A 14,503-nucleotide genomic window follows, 5' to 3' on the forward strand; every position below is an offset into this window, starting at 1 on the left:
CAGTGAATGATAGAAGAGTATCACTGGGGACACAGTGAATGACAGAACAGTAATCACTGGGGCCAGTGAATGAAAGAACAGTATCCCTGGGGACCAGTGAATGATAGACAGTGTCACTGGGGACCAGTGAATGATATAAGGGTATCACTGGGGACCAGTGAATGACAGAACAGTATCACTGGAGACCAGTGAATTATAGAACGTATCACTGGGGACCAGTGAATTATAGAATGTATCACTGGGGACCAGTGGAATTATAGAATGTATCACTGGGGACCAGTGAATGACAGAACAGTATCACTGGAGACCAGTGAATTATAGAAGTATCACTGGGGACCAGTGAATTATAGAAGGTATCACTGGGACCAGTGAATTATAGAATGTATCACTGGAGACCAGTGAATTATAGAACGTATCACTGGGGACCAGTGAACTATAGAACGTATCACTGGGGACCAGTGAATTATAGAACGTATCACTGGGGACCAGTGAATTATAGAACGTATCACTGGGGACCAGTGAATTATAGAACGTATCACTGGAGGCCAGTGAATTATAGAAGGTATCACTGGGGACCAGTGAATTATAGAAGGTATCACTGGGGACCAGTGAATTTAAAGAATGTATCACTGGAGACCAGTGAATTATAGAATGTATCACTGGGGACCAGTGAATTATAGAACGTATCACTGGGGACCAGTGAATTATAGAACGTATCACTGGGGACCATTGAATTATAGAACGTATCACTGGAGACCAGTGAATTATAGAACGTATCACTGGGGACCAGTGAATTATAGAACGTAATCACTGGGGACCAGTGAATTATAGAACGTATCACTGGGGACCAGTGCATTATAGAACGTATCACTGGGGACCAGTGAATTATAGAACGTATCACTGGGGACAATGAATTATAGAACGTATCACTGGGGACCAGTGAACTATAGAACGTATCACCGGGGACCAGTGAATGATAGAACGTATCACTGGAGACCAGTGAATTATAGAATGTATCACTGGAGACCAGTGAATTATAGAACGCATCACTGGGGACCAGTGAATTAATAGAACGTATCACTGGGGACCAGTGAATTATAGAACGTATCACTGGAGACCAGTGAATTATAGAACGTATCACTGGGGACCAGTGAATTATAGAACGTATCACTGGGGACCAAGTGAATTATAGAACGTATCACTGGGGACCAGTGCAATTATAGAACGTATCACTGGGGACCAGTGAATTATAGAACGTATCACTGGGGACCAATGAATTATAGAACGTATCACTGGGACCAGTGAATTATAGAACGTATCACTGGGGACAGTGAATGATAGAACAGTATCACTTGGACCAGTGAATGATAGAAGGGTATCACTGGGGACCAGTGAATGATAGAAGGGTATCACTGGGGACCAGTGAATGATAGAAGGGTATCACTGGGGACCAGTGAATGACAGAACAGTATAACTGGGGACCAGTGAATGATAGAAGAGTTAACTGGGGACCAAGTGAATGATAGAACAGAATCACTGGGTACCAGTGAATGATAGAACAGTATCACTTTGGACCAGTGAATGATAGAAGGGTATCACTGGGGACCAGTGAATGATAGAAGGGTATCACTGGGGACCAGTGAATGATAGAAGGGTATCACTGGGGACCAGTGAATGAAGAACAGTATCACTGGGGACCAGTAAATGACAGAACAGTATCACTGGGGACCAGTGAATGATAGAAGAGTATCACTGGGGACCAGTGCATTATAGAACGTATCACTGGGGACCAGTGAATTATAGAATGTATCACTGGGGACCAGTGAACTATAGAAGCGTATCACTGGGGACCAGTGAATTATAGAACGTATCACTGGGCCAGTGAATTATAGACGTATCACTGGAGACCAGTGAATATATAGAACGTATCACTGGGGACCAGTGAATTAAAGAAGGTATCACTGGGGACAGTGAATTATAGAAGTTATCACTGGAGACCAGTGAATTATAGAATGTATCACTGGGGACCAGTGAATTATAGAACGTATCACTGGGGACCAGTGAATTTAGAACGTATCACTGGAGACCAGTGAATTATAGAATGTATCACTGGAGACCAGTGAATTTAGAACGTATCACTGGAGACCAGTGAATTATAGAACGTATCACTGGAGACCAGTGAATTATAGAATGTATCACTGGAGACCAGTGAATTATAGAATGTATCACTGGGACCAGTGAATTATAGAACGTATCACTGGAGACCAGTGAATTTATAGAACGTATCACTGGGGACCAGTGAATTATAGAACGTATCACTGGGGACCAGTGAATTATAGAACGTATCACTGGGGACCAGTGAATTATAGAACGTATCACTGGGACCAGTGAATTATAGAACGTATCACTGGGGACCAGTGAATTATAGAACGTATCACTGGGGACCAGTGAATAATAGAACGTATCACTGGGGACCAGTGAATTAATAGAACGTATCACTGGGACCAGTGAATTATAGAACGTATCACTGGGGACCAGTGAATGATAAGAAGAGTTACACTGGGGACCAGTGAAATGATAGAACAGAATCACTGGGGACCAGTGAATTATAGAACGTATCACTGGGGACAGTGAATTATAGAACGTTCACTGGGGACCAGTGAATGATGAAGAAGTTACACTGGGGACCAGTGAATGATAGAACAGTATCACTTTGGGACCAGTGAATGATAGAAGGGTATCACTGGGGACCAGTGAATGATAGAAGGGTATCACTGGGGACCAGTGAATGATAGAAGGGTATCACTGGTGACCAGTGAATGTGACAGACAGTATCACTGGGGACCAGTGAATGACAGAAGAGTATCACTGGGGACCAGTGAATGATAGAACAGTATACTGGGGACCAGTGAATGACAGAAACAGTGCCACTGGGGCCAGTGAATGATAGAAGAGTATCACTGGGGACCAGTGAATGATAGAACAGTATCACTGGGGACCAGTGAATGACAGAACAGTGTCACTGGGGACCAGTGAATGATAGAAAGAGTATGACCTGTGGACCAGTGAATGATAGAACAGTGTCACTGGGGACCAGTGAATGATAGAAGAGTATCACTGGGGACGCAGTGAATGATAGAACAGTATCACTGGGGACCAGTGAATGACAGACAGTGTCACTGGGGACCAGTGAATGATATAGCATGATAGAAGAGTATCACTGGGGACCAGTGAATGATAGAACAGTATCACTGGGGACCAGTGAATGACAGAACAGTATAACTGGGGACCAGTGAATGATAGAACAGTATCACTGGGGACCAGTGAATGACAGAACAGTATAACTGGGGACCAGTGAATGATAGAACAGTATAGAGTGTAGAACCCACTGAATGTGGGATGGGTGTTTGTGTGCAGGGTCACTACCTGATCCACTCAAATAAACAGTTGTGAGCAGCTAAAGATCTGACACATGCAAGCACACACCCACGGTGACTAACTGAATAAACACTATGCTCTCCATGTTTGTAAGCAAAGCCCAGAAAGATGCATCCTAAGCTCCAAGTTGACCCCACAGGGACAAACACATTCCCTGTTATTTGTTTTTGCTGATCGTCTCAATTTGCAGCTCTGGGGGAGAAGGTCAGGGAAATTACCACACGCTGTCTCAAACTCATCTCTGGATCTCAAAGCTAGATCCACTGCGTTTTTTTCATTGTTCCCCTCTAATCAGGGACWGATTTAGATCTGGAACAAATGGTGTGTGCAATTAATGATCAGGTAGAACATTAAACCAGCAGGCTCTGGACCTCTTAGGGTAAGAGTTGAATACCCCTGTACTAGAGGATACTGCTGTAGAAGGAAGGGCTGCTGGACTGGTTTAGGGGATCTGGCTTTTACCCTGCTGTTCTGTTACCTGAATACGTAATATACTACATCATTTAATACGTTTTAAGACTACCAGTCGGGAGGTCAGACGATCATAGGGTCGTATGTCAGGGTTCCATCTCAAGGATAGAGACATGTATTGTACACATGGAGGTTAAATACACATGGATTTCAGCGAGTCAGTGTTAGACAAACATTAGTTCTACAGACCAAGACTGGTTCCTTTCCCTTTCTTTATGAAACTGGGGTATATTTGCTGTGCATGTCACATGCATTGTTATTTGTGAATGTGGTACAATCCATTCTGAGGCTGTGCTCACCAGGCAGATCCGACCGATGCGGGCCTGGGTCACAGGACTCTGGCCCATCTCAGCAGACTTCTCACGGAAGAAGAAGTAAAGCTTGTCGTCATTCCTCTCTGCACTGTCAGGGATGAGCTGCACATGGATGAAGGAAGGGTCTGGGAGAAGGAGAGAGAGACGGAGAGAAAGATGAATAAGAGGATATGAAGATCACTGAACATCTGGTTGATATCATTTACAAACTGTTTACATTTCCTGTTTATTAAAGGGGAGAGTTGAGGATTTTGTAAACATTAAATATTATTAAAGAAGACATTTATTTACCATTTAACCATCTGGAGTTATACTGGTCTGTACGCATGGCGGTCTGTTTCCCAGTACGGAAGATGGCAGAGTCTGTTCCCATGAAGTCAATGTAGACCCCAGCATAGAGTTCACCATCTGAGAGTGAGGGYAGAGGGAAGGACAGAGGGAGAGGGAAAGAGATTAATCCACTGAGCCAAATACTTTGACTCTTTGATATAAAGCCAGCCACACCCTTGGCATAAAGGACTGAGGCGCTCCTTACACAGAAACCCCCACTACCCAAATTAAACCTTCAGTCCCTGGCAAGACCCCCTGGCGGACCCTAGTGCCCAATACTTTAATATCAAAATCAAACTTTATTTGTCACATGCGCCAAACAGGTGTAGACCTTACAGTGAAATGCTTACTTACAAGCCCTTAACCAACAGTGCAGTTCAAGAAGAGTTAAGAAAATATTTACCAGATAAACTAAAGTAAAAAATAATAAAAAGTAACACAATAAAATAACAATAACGAGTTTATATACAGGGGGTACCGGTAACGAGTCAATGTGCGGGGGTACAGGTTAGTCGAGGTAATTTGTACATGGGGGTAGGGGTGAAGTGACTATGCATAGATAATAAACAGCGAGTAGCAGCGGTGTAAAAACAAATGGGGGGGGGTAAATGTAAATAGTCCAGGTGACCATTTGATGAATTGTTCAGCAGTCTTATGGCTTGGGGGTAGTTAAGGAGCCTTTCGGTCCTAGACTTGGCGCTCCGGCACCGCTTGCTGTGCAAGAGCAGAGAGAACAGTTGACGACTTGGGTGACTGAAGTCTTTGAAAAATGTTAAGGGCTTTCCCTTACGAAAGTCCAGCAAAATATCTTTAGACTGTCATCACCAGGGTGTCAATGTCAAAGAATTCTTTAGCACACAGTGTGGACAAAGACAGATGAACAGCATACATCATAATACACACATAATGAAGATCACGCTGTTTGGCCAAAGGGACTAGCCACTACCCAGGCTTTTTAAAGTTATGTGAATAAGGCACACACAGGGTAGAAGGACCAGTCTTGTTAATCAGTGGGGAGACTGAATGTTGCTCCTCCAGTTGCTGGTTGGGCCTCATATGAGAGCAGGTGTCCCAGCATGCATTTAGTAGCTACGGGGAGTTCTCAGGGGTGGGGTTAATGGTACAACAGGGGCTCAGGGCAAAGGCAGAAACAACTATACTACTAGTATGTAACATAATTAATTCAATTCTCCAGGTCTTTACTAAGTAGAGTCAACATAGGCCTTGATCTACAGTATAGAGCGTGTATGATATCTAGGGGTAGGCGTGAGGAGGTAGACCTACATGTGTGACCTTTTAGGGGTCAAAGTAGTATCCAGTTCTTATTCCCCGCCATTAGTCACACATAGCTGATGTTAACTGGTAGAGACGGGGGTTCATTCGTCCTGGTTCCCTGCTTCCCTGGTTCCGCCCTGGTCAGCTGGCAGTGTGCTAACGTGGGAAGGCCGTGCTGACGATTTACACTGACTTTCCCACCCCACAGTCAGGATCAACTTACACTGACTGTCCCACCCCACAGTCAGGATCAATTTACACTGGTGACAACTGTGAGGTCTGGCCCAGGCTGAATGACCATGAGTGGAGGGTGGAGGACACTCAACTTCCTCATGGTTCCTTTTAGAAGATCCACCAACACCAACACCATACCTTACAACATGAAGTTACCACAAACCAAACATGTTGCAATGTGTCATGTGATTGATCTGCATGTATTGGCCAGAAAAGAATATGATTGGATTTCTCATGATAAATGACCACAACAAATCATATGAATATGATTGGTTCTTGGTATTTTTCCAATGAAAGTCACAAAGCTACCATGGAAAGGATTGGCTTATTAAAACTGTGAACCCACTGGTCTGTGCCCACAGCTCCTTAAATCCGATTCTTAACAAGGCGTGATCCCTTCTGATTTTATCATCAGAGATGAGATCAGCATTGCTCTGCTATTCATCTCATGGAAAATAGAAACAGAATGAAAAATGATACTTTGTCTGCCTGGACAGATTTTAGGCAATACAAACATTTTTAACAAAGTTGCCCCCCAAAAAATTGGGGATAAAGGAGGTGGCCATTTGTAGTAGTGGGAGATAAAAGGAGGCGTACACAGGGGACATAGCCTCAGGGACCGTCAGAGTCACTGAGAGAGCCATGGGGACAAACTGGGTGAACTGGACTGGACTGGGACATCTCCAGCATGTGGCCAAGTGTGGCCTGGATGATGATACTCACTGATCAAAGCCGAGACGCTGTTGAGCTTTGGGTCGTAGGAGCACTTTCCCTTCCCAGACTCCACTTTTCCCGGCTCCAAATGCCATATGTATTCCTGAAATGGAAAAATCATAAGAAAGAAGCAATAAATTCATAGTGGTCTTCATCATGTCAGTGTGATTCCCTGGTGGAGGGAAAATTGAGGCAGTTCAATATTCTTCCAGTAGGTCCTCTGGGGCCTATAAGGCATTGTGGTTTGTAAAGGATGAAACATAGACTAATGAGAGTGCCTGCATACAGAAAAAAAAACAGGATCTCAATCCAACTCTTTTAATTCCTCTCTAGTGCACTAGAATGACTGAGGGCATAATGCGTCAAGGGCTGTTCTCTCTGCACAACAATCTCTCATATGCCAAATGTCTCTCATCCTCTCTTGGTTAAATCTGTTTATGTAGCCCTACTGCTGCTGAGACCTGTACTTCTGCTCAGCAAAAACATGCCTGGGATGGAGTCTGGATGACTGATGCTCATGACTCCTGGTGTCTCTATACACAGCACTGAAAGGTGATTGGCAGGTATTTGGAGTCGTGGAGAGAAACAGCCAATGGCATGCGATGACATGCCCTGTAGCCTTGCCACAAACCAGAACAAGTAAAATCCCCCAATCCCTCACTCTCCAATCGAGGACTTAGGGGACCAGAGAGACGAAGACACCTTTGTCCTTGTCCGTCAACACCTGAGCAGGAGAAAGTGAGGCGCTTGCCAATGTTATTCTCCACTGGCTCCTACGTGCACCCTTATGATATTCCCTCTCACCTTTGATTAAAATCAACCACACATGTAAATCTGAAGGTGTTGGCAGCTCCCTGCAAGAGATGCCAGATGTTAATGAACATGCGGTCACATGTGCCAAGGGATATTCTCTGAACATGTTTTTAAACCCTTTATGAAAGATGTTACCCGACAAAGGACTAAGTGTTGCATGCAACACATTCAAACATAATGGCCCTGTCCTTCTAAGGGTTAAGAGTTCCTTCCTGTACTGTGAATGGTGTTGCTCAGCTATGTGGATCTATTATTTCCTTTCTGCTTTAGCAGTTTGTGTTTGTCCTGAACCAACAGGGCTGCAGTGAGAGTGGGTCAGACGTTAACCGTGTGAGACCTGTGGGAGAAGTTGGCACACATTCCTACAGAGGGAGAGGGTGGTGGGGTGGGGTGGGGTTGGGGGGGTGAAGGACTGGAGGGTGGAGTGTTCTGTGTCCTGTAACACAAGTGACAGGACAATGTAAGGAGGAGAGGGTAGAGATGAATTTATCTACCACAAATGGGCTTATTAGTTAGAAACACTGTCATACATCAGTCATCGATGGTGTCAGTGTTATACTGTATTGATCCTCAATGAAAGATCTATATTTGATTGTGTAGTGTATTAACATGTTGTGTGACCTTGTGTAGAAAATCACAAAGTGCTGGACTGTCATCTATATCATGCATAAGAAGCAGGTGACACAAATACTGGAGAATCAGTTCAACAGCACACACACCGACAGAGTGTGAGAGAGGGAGAGACAGAGAGTGTGAGTGAGTGAGTGAGTGAGTGAGTGAGTGAGTGAGTGAGTGAGTGAGTGAGTGAGTGAGTGAGTGAGTGAGTGAGTGAGTGAGTGAGTGAGTGAGTGAGCATGAGAAAGAGAGCGTGCTCAAAAGATGAGGCTTACACAAACATTGACAAATGAACAACGAGAGCAATGCACAACAGAAATATGACGGAAGAAACAAAAACAGACAAACATTTCAACGACCAATTTATTTTCTCCAAATGGACAGGGTCTAGAGAAGACATGCTTAGCAGTGAGGAGATAAGCGGTCAACTACACTAGAGACCCAACGCAGTGGGACAATTCAACTGATGATGACAGAAGTGCTTCAAGACACAGAATGAGCACAGACAGAACAGAGGGGTCAGGAGACATGCACAGCCCTCCCCCTACAGAGAGAGAGGGAGAGAGGGAGAGAGGGGAAGACATGCAAGCTGAGGCCCAGAGTGGGTCGCCAGTGCACTCCCCAGCACATAGGGGCAAGGCTCAGGGGCAGACAGGCAGAACCGCCCAGGCTAGTGACGGGCACCTGACCCACGTCCCACCTGCAGTCCCAGTGTCTCGAACACAGCGCTGGGTTTGGCCGCGCGGTTAGCCCTCGCTCCAGTCTGGGGCATCTGCAGGTGCATGGCGGCCTAAAACAGGAGACAGCGACACATTCTGGACGTTACGCACCTGCAGTAGGCAGGACCTGACGTGAGCTCAGTAACTCTGTAAACTGGTCTTGGACTGATGTGACTGCATGACTGTTTAATTAATGTCATTCGGACAGCTTGTGAGGAAAATTTATGGATTTCTCATTCTCTACATTCTCTGTGCGATGAATATTTGTGTAGCTTAACTTCACCAGATGGGACGAACATCAGCAATATCCGTTCTATACCCTGTCGTTGAGTCAATACAGTCTCTCACAGTATGGTATATCCACTCAATTCTGGCCTGAGCCACTGCCAAGAACCAATATTTGGCTTTTACAGATAATACTAGCTATCATAGCCCCATGTAGGCTACTATCCTTTAGGTTTGTAAAAAGGAAATCACACCTGAATAATGGCTTAACTGAAAAAGAAAGAATTCTGAAATCTGGCAAGCTGTTAACAATTGATCTGCATGTCTTCAGTTACAAAAMCAGGTTTCTGACGTATGAGAAGGAGTGTCCATGTGCGTGTATACATCCACATTAGAAAATGAGCCGATTTCTGGCATTGAGCAGCGTTTCGCCTTCTCATGGTTTCCTGTCTGAAAAAGCTGTGTGTGTGTATGGTTGTACCATTTTACATCTCTGCTCCCATACTTAACTCCAGAGAGAGAGAGCGAGGGCTCACAGGAAGAGTCTGACCTGTCTGTTCGATGTGAAGGGAAAATAAAAGCCATCTCATTAATGTACTATAACTAGGACATTCCATTGGCACCCCATAATGGGAGCTGCCATGGCCAATTACCCAACTCCTCACATGGTGAGGACTAGAGGCTGAGGGAGCAAAGAGGGAGCAGGCCAACTGAGAGGCACAGGGCTGCTAGAGCTATGAGTGGATGGATGGATGGATGCCCTTTGTTAGTAAGGGTCATATGGATCCATATGAAATAGCAGAGGGGTGTGAAGAGGTCTAACTGTGTCCTCTGAATCAGGCAGAGTCCTCAGAGAGGAGGAAACAGGGAAATATTATCTATCCACAACTTTTATTTATTCCCTCTTAAATGCCCCAGGACCATCGTTAAGGAACAAGTGTTGAATTTAAAGCAGCAGGGCTGGGGGTATTGGAGAGGGGCAATAAAACAGGGAAGTACACTGTGGAGGTGATGCCCGGCTCCAGGAAACTCAAGACTTCCAATTAAGGAGTGAGACTAAACAGACAGCACCGTAACAGTAACGCTAACAGCAACAGTGCGCTGGGGACGACAGCTGTGTGCAGGCTGAGACTCCAATGGTTGCCTAGGCATGGGGGCAGGAGATGATGCTGTGGATATCAGGAGGGGTAGAGGTTTGTGAAGGTAGGAATGAAAGCAGGATTGAGAGAGAGGTAGAGAGAGAAAGAGAGGTGTGGGGATGGAAAGAGAGAGCGTGAGAAAGATTGAAGGGAGGAAGGCTGGGTTAGAGGTGTGGGATGGAGACTAAATGTCAGAGCCGTAGTCTCCCTCCTTCACCTCTTCACTGTGTACTGTAGCTTAGGGAACACACACTTAGTGTATTCCAAAAGGCATGGAGCTCTAACCTGTGCTTTGTGTCCACGGTTGACGTAGGTACAGACGGGGTTGTAGGCTCCAGTCCCACAGACATACAGGTGGGTCCTGTTCCACGGCTCAATCAGACGGATGAAGTTCCCACACTCGCCCTGCATGGGGACAAACATAGACAAACAAGAATGGATTATCAACATGAATGATACACAGATAGAACAAGGTACAGAATGTAAATATTTCAATATACCAGTATAACAGTCATCTATTTATCCAGACCCTACACTGGCCGAAGGGAGACAGTGAGGGTGGTTGGTCTGCTATGAGCTGTTCAGTGCCAGTCCTGCCCTGTCTGTCTGGCCAGACAGAGGGGAACCAGGCTTTTACAGGGCCAAATGAAATCCACACAGGTGTGTGCCACTAGAATGGTTTCGCTTGAACCCTTTTTCATTAAGCTAAAAACTCAAATAAATACTTAGGCTATATACACCTAGCAATACAGACACACAAATAGAGGTGAGTAAAAAATATATACTTTATAGATGTTCAATATATAAAGAAAATACATGACTTCATGTTACAGATGGCACACATCACCTGACCTGAAACATAAATGCTGAATTAGTTGTGTGGAAATGGAGAGTCAACAGAAATACTTACATTGGTGTCCTTTCCACTTAGAAGACACTCAGTCTTCCTCTGCTGGGAGACAGGCCAGTGGAGCTGAAGGCAGGGGGGAAAACAGAGGTCATTTTATAGCAATAACAAAACCCATCGCACAACCCTTTCCACATCACTGGACTTTATAGCTGTGGGGCTAAACCTGCCACAGGGATATCCGCCCACGGTACCATTAGCCGACTAGGAATGGTCATATCTAGATTTTGTTTTTGTAGTTTTACAACCCTCATCTCCAGAAAATGGTGCAGTCAAATACAAACTGGAGGTGAGCTAATCAAAATATCCAACGCAGGGCAGCGGAACGGAACATATGACCCTAGGGGGCCGTTTCTGAGAGTTGAGGTAAAGGATTAGCCTCACCCGGGTTTATAGGGCCCTGGAGAGGAGAGGGGAGGGAAGGGAGGAGATGGTGATGGGGGTGACAGGAGGTAAGGGAAGGTGAAGAGGTGAAGCGTTAGTGACTGTAAGGTCTTACAATGAGCGGCTCCTTGTTGATGTCATGCAGGTCCAGGGACAGGATGTGGTCCTTGCTGCCCACGTACATGCGGTCGTGGTCCTCGTCCATACGCAGGATACGATAGTCAGACGTGTTCAGCAGGTAGGCAAAGTGCTGGGCAGTGCCAGTGGACCTCAGCTCTGCAGAGAGAGAGGGGGAACAAGAGAGCAATGTATCCATTTAGACCAGAAAATTGCTGTACACAGAAACAGTAACACACACATGCACACTCAACTGACTCATTTCACAAACCACCCCTGTTAGGCATACCGATGGGGGGTTTATATGATGGTTTACACTAACACTGTTGAAACCCAACACAGCAGATCAGTGACAAGTGCTAGAGAGAGTCTCATTGTGTTGTTGACATCTTAATTTCTCTAGGTTAGGGGGCAGCATTCAGAAATTTTGGATGAAAAGCATGTCCAAATTAAACTGCCAGCTACTCATCCCCAGAAGATAAGATATGCATATTATTAGTAGATTTGGATAGAAAACACGCTGAAGTTTCTAAAACTGTTTGAATCATGTCTGTGAGTATAACATAACTTATTTAGCAGGCGAAACCCCGAGGACAAACCATTCAGAGTTTGTATTTTTTTGATGTCAGTGTCTTTTCAATGTGTTTTCTTAGAGACACCAGATTTCTAATGGACTTGCTTGCAGTTCCTACCGCTTCCACTGGATGTCACCAGTCCTTGGAAATCGGTTGAGGTTATTCCTTTGTGTAGTGAAGAAGTAGGGCTATCGTAAATGAGGGTCATATGAAGTAAATTTTTTGAGAAGAGGCACGTTACGAAAAAAGTTGTGTCAGTTTGTTTTCTTTTTGTATTGAACACAGATCATCCCGTCTTCAAATTGATCGATTATTAACGTTTAAAAATACCTAACGTTGTATGACAAAAGTAGTTTGAAATGTTTTGGTAAAGTTTACATGTAACTTTTGATATATTTTGTAGTGACTTGGCYAAAGTTGGAAGCTGTGTTTTTCTGGATGAAACGGTCCAAATAAATTGACATTTTGGATATATATRGACYGAATTAATCGAACAAAAGGACCATTTGTGATGTTTATGGGACATATTGGAGTGCCAACAAAAMAATTTCGTCAAAGGTAAGGCATGATTTATATTTTATTTCTGCGTTTTGTGTCGTGCTTGCAGTGTTGAATTATGCTACTCTCTTTGTTTACTGTTGTGCTATCATCAGATAATAGCATCTTATGCTTTCGCTGAAAAGCCTTTTTGAAATCTGACATGTTGGCTGGATTCACAACGAGTGTAGCTTTAATTTGGTATCTTACATGTGTGATTTAATGAAAGTTAGATTTTTATATCATGTTATTTGAATTTGGCGCGCTGTATTTTCCCTGGCTATTGGCCGGTGGGACGTTTGCGTCCCACCTGCCCCAGAGAGGTTAACGTAAAAAAATACATAAAGTTGTATTACAAAAGTAGTTTGACATTTTTTGGCAAAGTTTACAGGTAACCTTTGAGATATTTTGTAGTCACGTTTGAGCAAGTTGGAACCGGTGTTTTTCTGGATCAAACGCGCAAAATAAATGGACATTTTGGATATATATCGACGGAATTAATCGAACAAAAGGACCATTTGTGATGTTTATGGGACATATTGTAGTGCCAACAACAGAAGCTCGTCAAAGGTAAGGCATGAATTATATTTTTATTTCTGCGTTTTGTGTCGCGCCTGCAGGGTTGAAATATGTTTATCTCTCTTTGTTTACAATGGTGCTATCCTCAGATAATAGCATCGTTTGCTTTTGCCGAAAAGCCTATTTGAATTCTGACATGTTGGCTGGATTCACAACCAGTGTAGCTTTAATTTGGTATCTTTCATGTGTGATTTAATGAAAGTGATTTTTATAGTAATTTTTATAGTAATTAATTTGAATTTGGCGCCCTGCATTTTCTCAGGCTTTTTGCCAAGTGAGACAGTAGCGTCCCGCCTAAACTCAGATCTTTGGATATAAATATGAACTTTACCGAACAAAAAATACATGTATTGTGTAACATGAAGTCCTATGAGTGTCATCTTATGACGATCATCAAAGGTTAGTGATTAATTTTATCTCTATTTCTGCTTTTTGTTACTGCTCTCTTTGGCTGGAGAAATGGCTGTCTTTTTCTGTGACTTGGCTCATACCTAACATAATCGTTTGGTGTGCTTTCGGCGTAAAACCTTTTTGAAATCGGACACTTTGGTTGGATTTACAACAAGTGTATCTTTAAAATGGTGTAAATTTAAATTATGGGATTTCTGTTGTTTTGAATTTGGCGCCCTGCAGTTTCACTGGCTGTTGACGAGGTGGGATGCTACCGTCCCACATACCCTAGAGAAGTTAATACTGTCTAAGAGATGCTCCTTCTAAGAAAAGTATAATTATCATTGTCTTTCCTCCACATCTCTGTCAAATACTGCCATGTACATCCGCCAAGGATGCTTTTCTCTGGTCATCTGAAGGTCTGAGCTCTGACGAAATTAAGAATGCATTTGACAGACATTCCCAAGGAAACAGTAACCGGACGCTTCCTACAGAACCTTCCATGTGAGACTGGAGTGTTTGTTTGATTGGTTCTCCACGGTTCAGCAGCCATGTACGGACAGGGCAGTGCTGTTTGAGAGGCCCGCCGTCTCTCCGCTGCTCGGGCCCTCCACCAAACACAAACACTCTGTGGGACCCTACAGGGCAGTGCTGTTTGAGAGGCCCGTCTCCGCTTGCTCGGGCGCTCCAACCACACCAAACCTGTGGGACCCGTCAGGGCCAGTGT

At 44.2% G+C, this 14,503-nt stretch overlaps 1 pseudogene; it reads right to left on the bottom strand.

Annotated features, from left to right (window-relative positions):
- LOC111969306 (semaphorin-3F-like) overlaps positions 1-14,503 on the bottom strand; it is a 99,115-nt pseudogene that overhangs the window by 20,623 nt on the left and 63,989 nt on the right.

The sequence above is a fragment of the Salvelinus sp. IW2-2015 genome, linkage group LG1 (genome assembly GCF_002910315.2).
Source record: "Salvelinus sp. IW2-2015 linkage group LG1, ASM291031v2, whole genome shotgun sequence".
Lineage (NCBI taxonomy): Eukaryota > Metazoa > Chordata > Actinopteri > Salmoniformes > Salmonidae > Salvelinus > Salvelinus sp. IW2-2015.